Here is an 18,703-nt window from a genome sequence, read left to right as displayed (position 1 = left end):
TTTAAGCCATTTTGGTACCCCAGACAGATACAAATGGACATCAAAATGACAGGAAAAGGACTTTTTCTTTAAAACAGATAGCTATGATGCAAGAAAAATAGTTTATTGGTATAAATATTATAATAAAAACTGTCTGCTTTAGTTACTTTTTGAAAAAAATCATTTTTATATGAAAAAAAAGCCTTTATTTTTCTTGCCGCATTAGAATCTGTCCATTTGAACCACTAAAAAAAGTCCACTAAAAAATTGGCTGTTGACTTTTGTGATATTTCTGTGTTTAAATCAACCACACAGTTATATGGCAACTCATTTGAGCTATTTATTTGAAAGAAAAACAAACAAAAAATAAAAAAAATATTTATTTTTTCATATATAAGAGGCAATGTATGGAAAATGACTATTTTCAAGTCCTAACCACATACTTAAAATGTGTTGTAACTTGAAAACTATCCTTTATGCAGGAGTATTACTTGCTTTAGGTTACATGAATATAGATATGCTCATCATAAACAGTCAAGATAATAATTTTATTGAACTGATATTATACAAATTCATGAAAACAAAATGCATTTCCAAATTTGGTAAAGATAACCATAAATGCAAAAAACCAGAGCTACCATCAAAAATCAGGTTCAAAAGTTGGCTAATTCATCTTAAAAGTGTTACCTGCATTGGGGTACTACTTTTTCAGCTGGTAAAGACCACTTGCTGAATATCCAACTTTACTTGAAAAACTGGCTTACTACTAATAAACATTTCAATATAATCATAAAAGTTGTTGTTTTTCTGCTAGAGTATTCATTTTCATACTGAAAATTCAGAATATCATTGCCCTGCTATAAACATGAGTTTTCTATTAAAATTTTTATATAGGTACCCTATTCCAGGCATGAGACTAATATCTCAATGTTAGCCAGAAAATATTACTTTTGATAAAAAGCTGCTGCATTAGTCAAACTAAGCAAATTTGTGGTTTATTCTGACATGGTAGATACATGAGCTGTACTATGAGTTCCAAATCATTATTTAATCCCCCCTTGTGAGTTCCATATATGGAAATATTAATATCCAAACCTCCTTTTTTGTCTTTAACTCAAGGGAGCCTCTTGTTTAAAGTAAAGTATAATGACCAGCACAACCAACTGTTTTAAACTATAGATATGGTCATTTCAATTATAATAAATCCAAAAAAAAAATGATACAAATATCATAGTTTTAAAAAAATATAGCTTTTCATATGCAGAAAATACAGATATTATGTCATTTTGGAACCCAAGGCAGATACAAATGGACCTCAAAATGACAGGAAAAGGACTTTTTCTTTAAAACAGATAGCTATGATGCAAGAAAAATAGTTTATTGGTATAAATATTATAATAAAAACTGTCTGCTTTAGATACTTTTTGAAAAAAATCAGTTTTTATATGAAAAAAGACCTTTAATTTTCTTGCCACATTAGAATCTGTCCATTTGAACCACTAAAAAAAGTCCACTAAAAAATAGTTGTTGACTTTTGTGATATTTCTGTGTTTAAATCAACCACACAGTTATATGGCAACTCATTTGAGCTATTTATTTGAAAGAAAAACAAAAAATTAAAAAAATATTTATTTTTTCATATATAAGAGGCAATGTATGGAAAATGACTATTTTCAAGTCCTAACCACATACTTAAAATGTGTTGTAACTTGAAAACTATCCTTTATGCAGGAGTATTACTTGCTTTAGGTTACATGAATATAGATATGCTCATCATAAACAGTCAAGATAATAATTTTATTGAACTGATATTATACAAATTCATGAAAACAAAATGCATTTCCAAATTTGGTAAAGATTAACCATAAATGCAAAAATCCAGAGCTACCATCAAAAATCAGGTTCAAAAGTTGGCTAATTCATCTTAAAAGTGTTACCTGCATTGGGGTACTACTTTTTCAGCTGGTAAAGACCATTTGCTGAATATCCAACTTTACTTGAAAAACTGGCTTACTACTAATAAACATTTCAATATAATCATAAAAGTTGTTGTTTTTCTGCTAGAGTATTCATTTTCATACTGAAAATTCAGAATATCATTGCCCTGCTATAAACATGAGTTTTCTATTAAAATTTTTATATAGGTACCCTATTCCAGGCATGAGACTAATATCTCAATGTTAGCCAGAAAATATTACTTTTGATAAAAAGCTGCTGCATTAGTCAAACTAAGCAAATTTGTGGTTTATTCTGACATGGTAGATACATGAGCTGTACTATGAGTTCCAAATCATTATTTAATCCCCCCTTGTGAGTTCCATATATGGAAATATTAATATCCAAACTTCCTTTTTTGTCTTTAACTCAAGGGAGCCTCTTGTTTAAAGTAAAGTATAATGATCGGCACAACCAACTGTTTTAAACTATAGATATGGTCATTTCAATTATAATAAATCCAAAAAAAATTATACCAATATCATAGTTTTAAAAAAATATAGCTTTTCATATGCAGAAAATACAGATTTTAAGCCATTTTGGTACCCCAGACAGATACAAATGGACATCAAAATGACAGGAAAAGGACTTTTTCTTTAAAACAGATAGCTATGATGCAAGAAAAATAGTTTATTGGTATAAATATTATAATAAAAACTGTCTGCTTTAGTTACTTTTTGAAAAAAATCATTTTTATATGAAAAAAAAGCCTTTATTTTTCTTGCCGCATTAGAATCTGTCCATTTGAACCACTAAAAAAAGTCCACTAAAAAAAGTCCACTAAAAAATAGTTGTTGACTTTTGTGATATTTCTGTGTTTAAATCAACCACACAGTTATATGGTAACTCATTTGAGCTATTTATTTGAAAGAAAAACAAAAAATAAAAAAAAATATTTATTTTTTCATATATAAGAGGCAATGTATGGAAAATGACTATTTTCAAGTCCTAACCACATACTTAAAATGTGTTGTAACTTGAAAACTATCCTTTATGCAGGAGTATTACTTGCTTTAGGTTACATGAATATAGATATGCTCATCATAAACAGTCAAGATAATAATTTTATTGAACTGATATTATACAAATTCATGAAAACAAAATGCATTTCCAAATTTGGTAAAGATTAACCATAAATGCAAAAATCCAGAGCTACCATCAAAAATCAGGTTCAAAAGTTGGCTAATTCATCTTAAAAGTGTTACCTGCATTGGGGTACTACTTTTTCAGCTGGTAAAGACCATTTGCTGAATATCCAACTTTACTTGAAAAACTGGCTTACTACTAATAAACATTTCAATATAATCATAAAAGTTGTTGTTTTTCTGCTAGAGTATTCATTTTCATACTGAAAATTCAGAATATCATTGCCCTGCTATAAACATGAGTTTTCTATTAAAATTTTTATATAGGTACCCTATTCCAGGCATGAGACTAATATCTCAATGTTAGCCAGAAAATATTACTTTTGATAAAAAGCTGCTGCATTAGTCAAACTAAGCAAATTTGTGGTTTATTCTGACATGGTAGATACATGAGCTGTACTATGAGTTCCAAATCATTATTTAATCCCCCCTTGTGAGTTCCATATATGGAAATATTAATATCCAAACTTCCTTTTTTGTCTTTAACTCAAGGGAGCCTCTTGTTTAAAGTAAAGTATAATGATCGGCACAACCAACTGTTTTAAACTATAGATATGGTCATTTCAATTATAATAAATCCAAAAAAAATTATACCAATATCATAGTTTTAAAAAAATATAGCTTTTCATATGCAGAAAATACAGATTTTAAGCCATTTTGGTACCCCAGACAGATACAAATGGACATCAAAATGACAGGAAAAGGACTTTTTCTTTAAAACAGATAGCTATGATGCAAGAAAAATAGTTTATTGGTATAAATATTATAATAAAAACTGTCTGCTTTAGTTACTTTTTGAAAAAAATCATTTTTATATGAAAAAAAAGCCTTTATTTTTCTTGCCGCATTAGAATCTGTCCATTTGAACCACTAAAAAAAGTCCACTAAAAAATTGGCTGTTGACTTTTGTGATATTTCTGTGTTTAAATCAACCACACAGTTATATGGCAACTCATTTGAGCTATTTATTTGAAAGAAAAACAAACAAAAAATAAAAAAAATATTTATTTTTTCATATATAAGAGGCAATGTATGGAAAATGACTATTTTCAAGTCCTAACCACATACTTAAAATGTGTTGTAACTTGAAAACTATCCTTTATGCAGGAGTATTACTTGCTTTAGGTTACATGAATATAGATATGCTCATCATAAACAGTCAAGATAATAATTTTATTGAACTGATATTATACAAATTCATGAAAACAAAATGCATTTCCAAATTTGGTAAAGATAACCATAAATGCAAAAAACCAGAGCTACCATCAAAAATCAGGTTCAAAAGTTGGCTAATTCATCTTAAAAGTGTTACCTGCATTGGGGTACTACTTTTTCAGCTGGTAAAGACCACTTGCTGAATATCCAACTTTACTTGAAAAACTGGCTTACTACTAATAAACATTTCAATATAATCATAAAAGTTGTTGTTTTTCTGCTAGAGTATTCATTTTCATACTGAAAATTCAGAATATCATTGCCCTGCTATAAACATGAGTTTTCTATTAAAATTTTTATATAGGTACCCTATTCCAGGCATGAGACTAATATCTCAATGTTAGCCAGAAAATATTACTTTTGATAAAAAGCTGCTGCATTAGTCAAACTAAGCAAATTTGTGGTTTATTCTGACATGGTAGATACATGAGCTGTACTATGAGTTCCAAATCATTATTTAATCCCCCCTTGTGAGTTCCATATATGGAAATATTAATATCCAAACCTCCTTTTTTGTCTTTAACTCAAGGGAGCCTCTTGTTTAAAGTAAAGTATAATGACCGGCACAACCAACTGTTTTAAACTATAGATATGGTCATTTCAATTATAATAAATCCAAAAAAAAAATGATACAAATATCATAGTTTTAAAAAAATATAGCTTTTCATATGCAGAAAATACAGATATTATGTCATTTTGGAACCCAAGGCAGATACAAATGGACCTCAAAATGACAGGAAAAGGACTTTTTCTTTAAAACAGATAGCTATGATGCAAGAAAAATAGTTTATTGGTATAAATATTATAATAAAAACTGTCTGCTTTAGATACTTTTTGAAAAAAATCAGTTTTTATATGAAAAAAGACCTTTAATTTTCTTGCCACATTAGAATCTGTCCATTTGAACCACTAAAAAAAGTCCACTAAAAAATAGTTGTTGACTTTTGTGATATTTCTGTGTTTAAATCAACCACACAGTTATATGGCAACTCATTTGAGCTATTTATTTGAAAGAAAAACAAAAAATTAAAAAAATATTTATTTTTTCATATATAAGAGGCAATGTATGGAAAATGACTATTTTCAAGTCCTAACCACATACTTAAAATGTGTTGTAACTTGAAAACTATCCTTTATGCAGGAGTATTACTTGCTTTAGGTTACATGAATATAGATATGCTCATCATAAACAGTCAAGATAATAATTTTATTGAACTGATATTATACAAATTCATGAAAACAAAATGCATTTCCAAATTTGGTAAAGATTAACCATAAATGCAAAAATCCAGAGCTACCATCAAAAATCAGGTTCAAAAGTTGGCTAATTCATCTTAAAAGTGTTACCTGCATTGGGGTACTACTTTTTCAGCTGGTAAAGACCATTTGCTGAATATCCAACTTTACTTGAAAAACTGGCTTACTACTAATAAACATTTCAATATAATCATAAAAGTTGTTGTTTTTCTGCTAGAGTATTCATTTTCATACTGAAAATTCAGAATATCATTGCCCTGCTATAAACATGAGTTTTCTATTAAAATTTTTATATAGGTACCCTATTCCAGGCATGAGACTAATATCTCAATGTTAGCCAGAAAATATTACTTTTGATAAAAAGCTGCTGCATTAGTCAAACTAAGCAAATTTGTGGTTTATTCTGACATGGTAGATACATGAGCTGTACTATGAGTTCCAAATCATTATTTAATCCCCCCTTGTGAGTTCCATATATGGAAATATTAATATCCAAACTTCCTTTTTTGTCTTTAACTCAAGGGAGCCTCTTGTTTAAAGTAAAGTATAACGACCGGCACAACCAACTGTTTTAAACTATAGATATGGTCATTTCAATTATAATAAATCCAAAAAAAATTATACCAATATCATAGTTTTAAAAAAATATAGCTTTTCATATGCAGAAAATACAGATTTTAAGCCATTTTGGTACCCCAGACAGATACAAATGGACCTCAAAATGACAGGAAAAGGACTTTTTCTTTAAAACAGATAGCTATGATGCAAGAAAAATAGTTTATTGGTATAAATATTATAATAAAAACTGTCTGCTTTAGTTACTTTTTGAAAAAAATCATTTTTATATGAAAAAAACGCCTTTATTTTTCTTGCCGCATTAGAATCTGTCCATTTGAACCACTAAAAAAAGTCCACTAAAAAATTGGCTGTTGACTTTTGTGATATTTCTATGTTTAAATCAACCACACAGTTATATGGCAACTCATTTGAGCTATTTATTTGAAAGAAAAACAAAAAATAAAAAAAATATTTATTTTTTCATATATAAGAGGCAATGTATGGAAAATGACTATTTTCAAGTCCTAACCACATACTTAAAATGTGTTGTAACTTGAAAACTATCCTTTATGCAGGAGTATTACTTGCTTTAGGTTACATGAATATAGATATGCTCATCATAAACAGTCAAGATAATAATTTTATTGAACTGATATTATACAAATTCATGAAAACAAAATGCATTTCCAAATTTGGTAAAGATTAACCATAAATGCAAAAATCCAGAGCTACCATCAAAAATCAGGTTCAAAAGTTGGCTAATTCATCTTAAAAGTGTTACCTGCATTGGGGTACTACTTTTTCAGCTGGTAAAGACCACTTGCTGAATATCCAACTTTACTTGAAAAACTGGCTTACTACTAATAAACATTTCAATATAATCATAAAAGTTGTTGTTTTTCTGCTAGAGTATTCATTTTCATACTGAAAATTCAGAATATCATTGCCCTGCTATAAACATGAGTTTTCTATTAAAATTTTTATATAGGTACCCTATTCCAGGCATGAGACTAATATCTCAATGTTAGCCAGAAAATATTACTTTTGATAAAAAGCTGCTGCATTAGTCAAACTAAGCAAATTTGTGGTTTATTCTGACATGGTAGATACATGAGCTGTACTATGAGTTCCAAATCATTATTTAATCCCCCCTTGTGAGTTCCATATATGGAAATATTAATATCCAAACCTCCTTTTTTGTCTTTAACTCAAGGGAGCCTCTTATTTAAAGTAAAGTATAATGACCGGCACAACCAACTGTTTTAAACTATAGATATGGTCATTTCAATTATAATAAATCCAAAAAAAATTATACCAATATCATAGTTTTAAAAAAATATAGCTTTTCATATGCAGAAAATACAGATTTTAAGCCATTTTGGTACCCCAGGCAGATACAAATGGACCTCAAAATGACAGGAAAAGGACTTTTTCTTTAAAACAGATAGCTATGATGCAAGAAAAATAGTTTATTGGTATAAATATTATAATAAAAACTGTCTGCTTTACATACTTTTTGAAAAAAATCAGTTTTTATATGAAAAAACACCTTTAATTTTCTTGCCGCATTAGAATCTGTCCATTTGAACCACTAAAAAAAGTCCACTAAAAAATTGGCTGTTGACTTTTGTGATATTTCTGTGTTTAAATCAACCACACAGTTATATGGCAACTCATTTGAGCTATTTATTTGAAAGAAAAACAAACAAAAAATAAAAAAAATATTTATTTTTTCATATATAAGAGGCAATGTATGGAAAATGACTATTTTCAAGTCCTAACCACATACTTAAAATGTGTTGTAACTTGAAAACTATCCTTTATGCAGGAGTATTACTTGCTTTAGGTTACATGAATATAGATATGCTCATCATAAACAGTCAAGATAATAATTTTATTGAACTGATATTATACAAATTCATGAAAACAAAATGCATTTCCAAATTTGGTAAAGATTAACCATAAATGCAAAAAACCAGAGCTACCATCAAAAATCAGGTTCAAAAGTTGGCTAATTCATCTTAAAAGTGTTACCTGCATTGGGGTACTACTTTTTCAGCTGGTAAAGACCACTTGCTGAATATCCAACTTTACTTGAAAAACTGGCTTACTACTAATAAACATTTCAATATAATCATAAAAGTTGTTGTTTTTCTGCTAGAGTATTCATTTTCATACTGAAAATTCAGAATATCATTGCCCTGCTATAAACATGAGTTTTCTATTAAAATTTTTATATAGGTACCCTATTCCAGGCATGAGACTAATATCTCAATGTTAGCCAGAAAATATTACTTTTGATAAAAAGCTGCTGCATTAGTCAAACTAAGCAAATTTGTGGTTTATTCTGACATGGTAGATACATGAGCTGTACTATGAGTTCCAAATCATTATTTAATCCCCCCTTGTGAGTTCCATATATGGAAATATTAATATCCAAACCTCCTTTTTTGTCTTTAACTCAAGGGAGCCTCTTGTTTAAAGTAAAGTATAATGACCGGCACAACCAACTGTTTTAAACTATAGATATGGTCATTTCAATTATAATAAATCCAAAAAAAATTATACCAATATCATAGTTTTAAAAAAATATAGCTTTTCATATGCAAAAAATACAGATTTTAAGCCATTTTGGTACCCCAGGCAGATACAAATGGACCTCAAAATGACAGGAAAAGGACTTTTTCTTTAAAACAGATAGCTATGATGTAAGAAAAATAGTTCATTGGTATAAATATTATAATAAAAACTGTCTGCTTTAGATACTTTTTGAAAAAAATCAGTTTTTATATGAAAAAACATCTTTAATTTTCTTGCCGCATTAGAATCTGTCCATTTGAACCACTAAAAAAAGTCCACTAAAAAATTGGCTGTTGACTTTTGTGATATTTCTGTGTTTAAATCAACCACACAGTTATATGGCAACTCATTTGAGCTATTTATTTGAAAGAAAAACAAACAAAAAATAAAAAAAATATTTATTTTTTCATATATAAGAGGCAATGTATGGAAAATGACTATTTTCAAGTCCTAACCACATACTTAAAATGTGTTGTAACTTGAAAACTATCCTTTATGCAGGAGTATTACTTGCTTTAGGTTACATGAATATAGATATGCTCATCATAAACGGTCAAGATAATAATTTTATTGAACTGATATTATACAAATTCATGAAAACAAAATGCATTTCCAAATTTGGTAAAGATTAACCATAAATGCAAAAAACCAGAGCTACCATCAAAAATCAGGTTCAAAAGTTGGCTAATTCATCTTAAAAGTGTTACCTGCATTGGGGTACTACTTTTTCAGCTGGTAAAGACCACTTGCTGAATATCCAACTTTACTTGAAAAACTGGCTTACTACTAATAAACATTTCAATATAATCATAAAAGTTGTTGTTTTTCTGCTAGAGTATTCATTTTCATACTGAAAATTCAGAATATCATTGCCCTGCTATAAACATGAGTTTTCTATTAAAATTTTTATATAGGTACCCTATTCCAGGCATGAGACTAATATCTCAATGTTAGCCAGAAAATATTACTTTTGATAAAAAGCTGCTGCATTAGTCAAACTAAGCAAATTTGTGGTTTATTCTGACATGGTAGATACATGAGCTGTACTATGAGTTCCAAATCATTATTTAATCCCCCCTTGTGAGTTCCATATATGGAAATATTAATATCCAAACCTCCTTTTTTGTCTTTAACTCAAGGGAGCCTCTTGTTTAAAGTAAAGTATAATGACCGGCACAACCAACTGTTTTAAACTATAGATATGGTCATTTCAATTATAATAAATCCAAAAAAAATTATACCAATATCATAGTTTCAAAAAAATATAGCTTTTCATATGCAGAAAATACAGATTTTAAGCCATTTTGGTACCCCAGGCAGATACAAATGGACCTCAAAATGACAGGAAAAGGACTTTTTCTTTAAAACAGATAGCTATGATGCAAGAAAAATAGTTTATTGGTATAAATATTATAATAAAAACTGTCTGCTTTCGATACTTTTTGAAAAAAATCAGTTTTTATATGGAAAAACACCTTTAATTTTCTTGCCGCATTAGTATCTGTCCATTTGAACCACTAAAAAAAGTCCACTAAAAAATTGGCTGTTGACTTTTGTGATATTTCTGTGTTTAAATCAACCACACAGTTATATGGCAACTCATTTGAGCTATTTATTTGAAAGAAAAACAAAAAATAAAAAAAATATTTATTTTTTCATATATAAGAGGCAATGTATGGAAAATGACTATTTTCAAGTCCTAACCACATACTTAAAATGTGTTGTAACTTGAAAACTATCCTTTATGCAGGAGTATTACTTGCTTTAGGTTACATGAATAATAGATATGCTCATCATAAACGGTCAAGATAATAATTTTATTGAACTGATATTATACAAATTCATGAAAACAAAATGCATTTCCAAATTTGGTAAAGATTAACAATAATGCAAAAAACCAGAGCTACCATCAAAAATCAGGTTCAAAAGTTGGCTAATTCATCTTAAAAGTGTTACCTGCATTGGGGTACTACTTTTTCAGCTGGTAAAGACCACTTGCTGAATATCCAACTTTACTTGAAAAACTGGCTTACTACTAATAAACATTTCAATATAATCATAAAAGTTGTTGTTTTTCTGCTAGAGTATTCATTTTCATACTGAAAATTCAGAATATCATTGCCCTGCTATAAACATGAGTTTTCTATTAAAATTTTTATATAGGTACCCTATTCCAGGCATGAGACTAATATCTCAATGTTAGCCAGAAAATATTACTTTTGATAAAAAGCTGCTGCATTAGTCAAACTAAGCAAATTTGTGGTTTATTCTGACATGGTAGATACATGAGCTGTACTATGAGTTCCAAATCATTATTTAATCCCCCCTTGTGAGTTCCATATATGGAAATATTAATATCCAAACCTCCTTTTTTGTCTTTAACTCAAGGGAGCCTCTTGTTTAAAGTAAAGTATAATGACCGGCACAACCAACTGTTTTAAACTATAGATATGGTCATTTCAATTATAATAAATCCAAAAAAAATTATACCAATATCATAGTTTTAAAAAAATATAGCTTTTCATATGCAGAAAATACAGATTTTAAGCCATTTTGGTACCCCAGGCAGATACAAATGGACCTCAAAATGACAGGAAAAGGACTTTTTCTTTAAAACAGATAGCTATGATGTAAGAAAAATAGTTCATTGGTATAAATATTATAATAAAAACTGTCTGCTTTAGATACTTTTTGAAAAAAATCAGTTTTTATATGAAAAAACACCTTTAATTTTCTTGCCGCATTAGAATCTGTCCATTTGAACCACTAAAAAAAGTCCACTAAAAAATTGGCTGTTGACTTTTGTGATATTTCTGTGTTTAAATCAACCACACAGTTATATGGCAACTCATTTGAGCTATTTATTTGAAAGAAAAACAAAAAATAAAAAAAATATTTATTTTTTCATATATAAGAGGCAATGTATGGAAAATGACTATTTTCAAGTCCTAACCACATACTTAAAATGTGTTGTAACTTGAAAACTATCCTTTATGCAGGAGTATTACTTGCTTTAGGTTACATGAATATAGATATGCTCATCATAAACGGTCAAGATAATAATTTTATTGAACTGATATTATACAAATTCATGAAAACAAAATGCATTTCCAAATTTGGTAAAGATTAACCATAAATGCAAAAAACCAGAGCTACCATCAAAAATCAGGTTCAAAAGTTGGCTAATTCATCTTAAAAGTGTTACCTGCATTGGGGTACTACTTTTTCAGCTGGTAAAGACCACTTGCTGAATATCCAACTTTACTTGAAAAACTGGCTTACTACTAATAAACATTTCAATATAATCATAAAAGTTGTTGTTTTTCTGCTAGAGTATTCATTTTCATACTGAAAATTCAGAATATCATTGCCCTGCTATAAACATGAGTTTTCTATTAAAATTTTTATATAGGTACCCTATTCCAGGCATGAGACTAATATCTCAATGTTAGCCAGAAAATATTACTTTTGATAAAAAGCTGCTGCATTAGTCAAACTAAGCAAATTTGTGGTTTATTCTGACATGGTAGATACATGAGCTGTACTATGAGTTCCAAATCATTATTTAATCCCCCCTTGTGAGTTCCATATATGGAAATATTAATATCCAAACCTCCTTTTTTGTCTTTAACTCAAGGGAGCCTCTTGTTTAAAGTAAAGTATAATGACCAGCACAACCAACTGTTTTAAACTATAGATATGGTCATTTCAATTATAATAAATCCAAAAAAAATTATACCAATATCATAGTTTTAAAAAAATATAGCTTTTCATATGCAGAAAATACAGATTTTAAGCCATTTTGGTACCCCAGGCAGATACAAATGGACCTCAAAATGACAGGAAAAGGACTTTTTCTTTAAAACAGATAGCTATGATGCAAGAAAAATAGTTTATTGGTATAAATATTATAATAAAAACTGTCTGCTTTACATACTTTTTGAAAAAAATCAGTTTTTATATGAAAAAAACACCTTTAATTTTCTTGCCGCATTAGAATCTGTCCATTTGAACCACTAAAAAAAGTCCACTAAAAAATTGGCTGTTGATTTTGTGATATTTCTGTGTTTAAATCAACCACACAGTTATATGGCAACTCATTTGAGCTATTTATTTGAAAGAAAAACAAACAAAAAATAAAAAAAATATTTATTTTTTCATATATAAGAGGCAATGTATGGAAAATGACTATTTTCAAGTCCTAACCACATACTTAAAATGTGTTGTAACTTGAAAACTATCCTTTATGCAGGAGTATTACTTGCTTTAGGTTACATGAATATAGATATGCTCATCATAAACAGTCAAGATAATAATTTTATTGAACTGATATTATACAAATTCATGAAAACAAAATGCATTTCCAAATTTGGTAAAGATTAACCATAAATGCAAAAAACCAGAGCTACCATCAAAAATCAGGTTCAAAAGTTGGCTAATTCATCTTAAAAGTGTTACCTGCATTGGGGTACTACTTTTTCAGCTGGTAAAGACCACTTGCTGAATATCCAACTTTACTTGAAAAACTGGCTTACTACTAATAAACATTTCAATATAATCATAAAAGTTGTTGTTTTTCTGCTAGAGTATTCATTTTCATACTGAAAATTCAGAATATCATTGCCCTGCTATAAACATGAGTTTTCTATTAAAATTTTTATATAGGTACCCTATTCCAGGCATGAGACTAATATCTCAATGTTAGCCAGAAAATATTACTTTTGATAAAAAGCTGCTGCATTAGTCAAACTAAGCAAATTTGTGGTTTATTCTGACATGGTAGATACATGAGCTGTACTATGAGTTCCAAATCATTATTTAATCCCCCCTTGTGAGTTCCATATATGGAAATATTAATATCCAAACCTCCTTTTTTGTCTTTAACTCAAGGGAGCCTCTTGTTTAAAGTAAAGTATAATGACCGGCACAACCAACTGTTTTAAACTATAGATATGGTCATTTCAATTATAATAAATCCAAAAAAAATTATACCAATATCATAGTTTCAAAAAAATATAGCTTTTCATATGCAGAAAATACAGATTTTAAGCCATTTTGGTACCCCAGGCAGATACAAATGGACCTCAAAATGACAGGAAAAGGACTTTTTCTTTAAAACAGATAGCTATGATGCAAGAAAAATAGTTTATTGGTATAAATATTATAATAAAAACTGTCTGCTTTCGATACTTTTTGAAAAAAATCAGTTTTTATATGGAAAAACACCTTTAATTTTCTTGCCGCATTAGTATCTGTCCATTTGAACCACTAAAAAAAGTCCACTAAAAAATTGGCTGTTGACTTTTGTGATATTTCTGTGTTTAAATCAACCACACAGTTATATGGCAACTCATTTGAGCTATTTATTTGAAAGAAAAACAAAAAATAAAAAAAATATTTATTTTTTCATATATAAGAGGCAATGTATGGAAAATGACTATTTTCAAGTCCTAACCACATACTTAAAATGTGTTGTAACTTGAAAACTATCCTTTATGCAGGAGTATTACTTGCTTTAGGTTACATGAATATAGATATGCTCATCATAAACGGTCAAGATAATAATTTTATTGAACTGATATTATACAAATTCATGAAAACAAAATGCATTTCCAAATTTGGTAAAGATTAACCATAAATGCAAAAAACCAGAGCTACCATCAAAAATCAGGTTCAAAAGTTGGCTAATTCATCTTAAAAGTGTTACCTGCATTGGGGTACTACTTTTCAGCTGGTAAAGACCACTTGCTGAATATCCAACTTTACTTGAAAAACTGGCTTACTACTAATAAACATTTCAATATAATCATAAAAGTTGTTGTTTTTCTGCTAGAGTATTCATTTTCATACTGAAAATTCAGAATATCATTGCCCTGCTATAAACATGAGTTTTCTATTAAAATTTTTATATAGGTACCCTATTCCAGGCATGAGACTAATATCTCAATGTTAGCCAGAAAATATTACTTTTGATAAAAAGCTGCTGCATTAGTCAAACTAAGCAAATTTGTGGTTTATTCTGACATGGTAGATACATGAGCTGTACTATGAGTTCCAAATCATTATTTAATCCCCCCTTGTGAGTTCCATATATGGAAATATTAATATCCAAACCTCCTTTTTTGTCTTTAACTCAAGGGAGCCTCTTGTTTAAAGTAAAGTATAATGACCGGCACAACCAACTGTTTTAAACTATTGATATGGTCATTTCAATTATAATAAATCCAAAAAAAATTATACCAATATCATAGTTTTAAAAAAATATAGCTTTTCATATGCAGAAAATACAGATATTATGCCATTTTGGTACCCAAGACAGATACAAATTGACCTCAAAATGACAGGAAAAGGACTTTTTCTTTAAAACAGATAGCTATGATGCAAGAAAAATAGTTTATTGGTATAAATATTATAATAAAAACTGTCTGCTTTAGATACTTTTTGAAAAAAATCAGTTTTTATATGAAAAAACACCTTTAATTTTCTTGCCGCATTAGAATCTGTCCATTTGAACCACTAAAAAAAGTCCACTAAAAAATTGGCTGTTGACTTTTGTGATATTTCTGTGTTTAAATCAACCACACAGTTATATGGCAACTCATTTGAGCTATTTATTTGAAAGAAAAACAAACAAAAAATAAAAAAAATATTTATTTTTTCATATATAAGAGGCAATGTATGGAAAATGACTATTTTCAAGTCCTAACCACATACTTAAAATGTGTTGTAACTTGAAAACTATCCTTTATGCAGGAGTATTACTTGCTTTAGGTTACATGAATATAGATATGCTCATCATAAACAGTCAAGATAATAATTTTATTGAACTGATATTATACAAATTCATGAAAACAAAATGCATTTCCAAATTTGGTAAAGATTAACCATAAATGCAAAAAACCAGAGCTACCATCAAAAATCAGGTTCAAAAGTTGGCTAATTCATCTTAAAAGTGTTACCTGCATTGGGGTACTACTTTTTCAGCTGGTAAAGACCACTTGCTGAATATCCAACTTTACTTGAAAAACTGGCTTACTACTAATAAACATTTCAATATAATCATAAAAGTTCTTGTTTTTCTGCTAGAGTATTCATTTTCATACTGAAAATTCAGAATATCATTGCCCTGCTATAAACATGAGTTTTCTATTAAAATTTTTATATAGGTACCCTATTCCAGGCATGAGACTAATATCTCAATGTTAGCCAGAAAATATTACTTTTGATAAAAAGCTGCTGCATTAGTCAAACTAAGCAAATTTGTGGTTTATTCTGACATGGTAGATACATGAGCTGTACTATGAGTTCCAAATCATTATTTAATCCCCCCTTGTGAGTTCCATATATGGAAATATTAATATCCAAACCTCCTTTTTTGTCTTTAACTCAAGGGAGCCTCTTGTTTAAAGTAAAGTATAATGACCGGCACAACCAACTGTTTTAAACTATAGATATGGTCATTTCAATTATAATAAATCCAAAAAAAATTATACCAATATCATAGTTTTAAAAAAATATAGCTTTTCATATGCAGAAAATACAGATTGTAAGCCATTTTGGTAATTCAGAATATCATTGCCCTGCTATAAACATGAGTTTTCTATTAAAATTTTTATATAGGTACCCTATTCCAGGCATGAGACTAATATCTCAATGTTAGCCAGAAAATATTACTTTTGATAAAAAGCTGCTGCATTAGTCAAACTAAGCAAATTTGTGGTTTATTCTGACATGGTAGATACATGAGCTGTACTATGAGTTCCAAATCATTATTTAATCCCCCCTTGTGAGTTCCATATATGGAAATATTAATATCCAAACCTCCTTTTTTGTCTTTAACTCAAGGGAGCCTCTTGTTTAAAGTAAAGTATAATGACTGGCACAACCAACTGTTTTAAACTATAGATATGGTCATTTCAATTATAATAAATCCAAAAAAAATTATACCAATATCATAGTTTTAAAAAAATATAGCTTTTCATATGCAGAAAATACAGATTTTAAGACATTTTGGTACCCCAGGCAGATACAAATGGACCTCAAAATGACAGGAAAAGGACTTTTTCTTTAAAACAGATAGCTATGATGCAAGAAAAATAGTTTATTGGTATAAATATTATAATAAAAACTGTCTGCTTTAGATACTTTTTGAAAAAAATCAGTTTTTATATGGAAAAACACCTTTAATTTTCTTGCCGCATTAGTATCTGTCCATTTGAACCACTAAAAAAAGTCCACTAAAAAATTGGCTGTTGACTTTTGTGATATTTCTGTGTTTAAATCAACCACACAGTTATATGGCAACTCATTTGAGCTATTTATTTGAAAGAAAAACAAAAAATAAAAAAAATATTTATTTTTTCATATATAAGAGGCAATGTATGGAAAATGACTATTTTCAAGTCCTAACCACATACTTAAAATGTGTTGTAACTTGAAAACTATCCTTTATGCAGGAGTATTACTTGCTTTAGGTTACATGAATATAGATATGCTCATCATAAACAGTCAAGATAATAATTTTATTGAACTGATATTATACAAATTCATGAAAACAAAATGCATTTCCAAATTTGGTAAAGATTAACCATAAATGCAAAAAACCAGAGCTACCATCAAAAATCAGGTTCAAAAGTTGGCTAATTCATCTTAAAAGTGTTACCTGCATTGGGGTACTACTTTTTCAGCTGGTAAAGACCACTTGCTGAATATCCAACTTTACTTGAAAAACTGGCTTACTACTAATAAACATTTCAATATAATCATAAAAGTTGTTGTTTTTCTGCTAGAGTATTCATTTTCATACTGAAAATTCAGAATATCATTGCCCTGCTATAAACATGAGTTTTCTATTAAAATTTTTATATAGGTACCCTATTCCAGGCATGAGACTAATATCTCAATGTTAGCCAGAAAATATTACTTTTGATAAAAAGCTGCTGCATTAGTCAAACTAAGCAAATTTGTGGTTTATTCTGACATGGTAGATACATGAGCTGTACTATGAGTTCCAAATCATTATTTAATCCCCCCTTGTGAGTTCCATATATGGAAATATTAATATCCAAACCTCCTTTTTTGTCTTTAACTCAAGGGAGCCTCTTGTTTAAAGTAAAGTATAATGACCGGCACAACCAACTGTTTTAAACTATAGATATGGTCATTTCAATTATAATAAATCCAAAAAAAAATTATACCAATATCATAGTTTTAAAAAAATATAGCTTTTCATATGCAGAAAATACAGATATTATGCCATTTTGGAACCCAAGGCAGATACAAATGGACCTCAAAATGACAGGAAAAGGACTTTTTCTTTAAAACAGATAGCTATGATGCAAGAAAAATAGTTTATTGGTATAAATATTATAATAAAAACTGTCTGCTTTAGATACTTTTTGAAAAAAATCAGTTTTTATATGAAAAAAGACCTTTAATTTTCTTGCCGCATTAGAATCTGTCCATTTGAACCACTAAAAAAGTCCACTAAAAAGTTGGCTGTTGACTTTTGTGATATTTCTGTGTTTAAATCAACCACACAGTTATATGGCAACTCATTTGAGCTATTTATTTGAAAGAAAAACAAACAAAAAATAAAAAAAATATTTATTTTTTCATATATAAGAGGCAATGTATGGAAAATGACTATTTTCAAGTCCTAACCACATACTTAAAATGTGTTGTAACTTGAAAACTATCCTTTATGCAGGAGTATTACTTGCTTTAGGTTACATGAATATAGATATGCTCATCATAAACAGTCAAGATAATAATTTTATTGAACTGATATTATACAAATTCATGAAAACAAAATGCATTTCCAAATTTGGTAAAGATTAACCATAAATGCAAAAAACCAGAGCTACCATCAAAAATCAGGTTCAAAAGTTGGCTAATTCATCTTAAAAGTGTTACCTGCATTGGGGTACTACTTTTTCAGCTGGTAAAGACCACTTGCTGAATATCCAACTTTA

The sequence above is a fragment of the Perna viridis genome, chromosome 4, assembly GCF_037379345.1.
Source record: "Perna viridis isolate PV_CMFRI_1.1 ecotype Kerala chromosome 4, ASM3737934v1, whole genome shotgun sequence".
In the NCBI taxonomy this organism is placed as follows: domain Eukaryota; kingdom Metazoa; phylum Mollusca; class Bivalvia; order Mytilida; family Mytilidae; genus Perna; species Perna viridis.
This window is presented reverse-complemented; position numbering follows the sequence as displayed.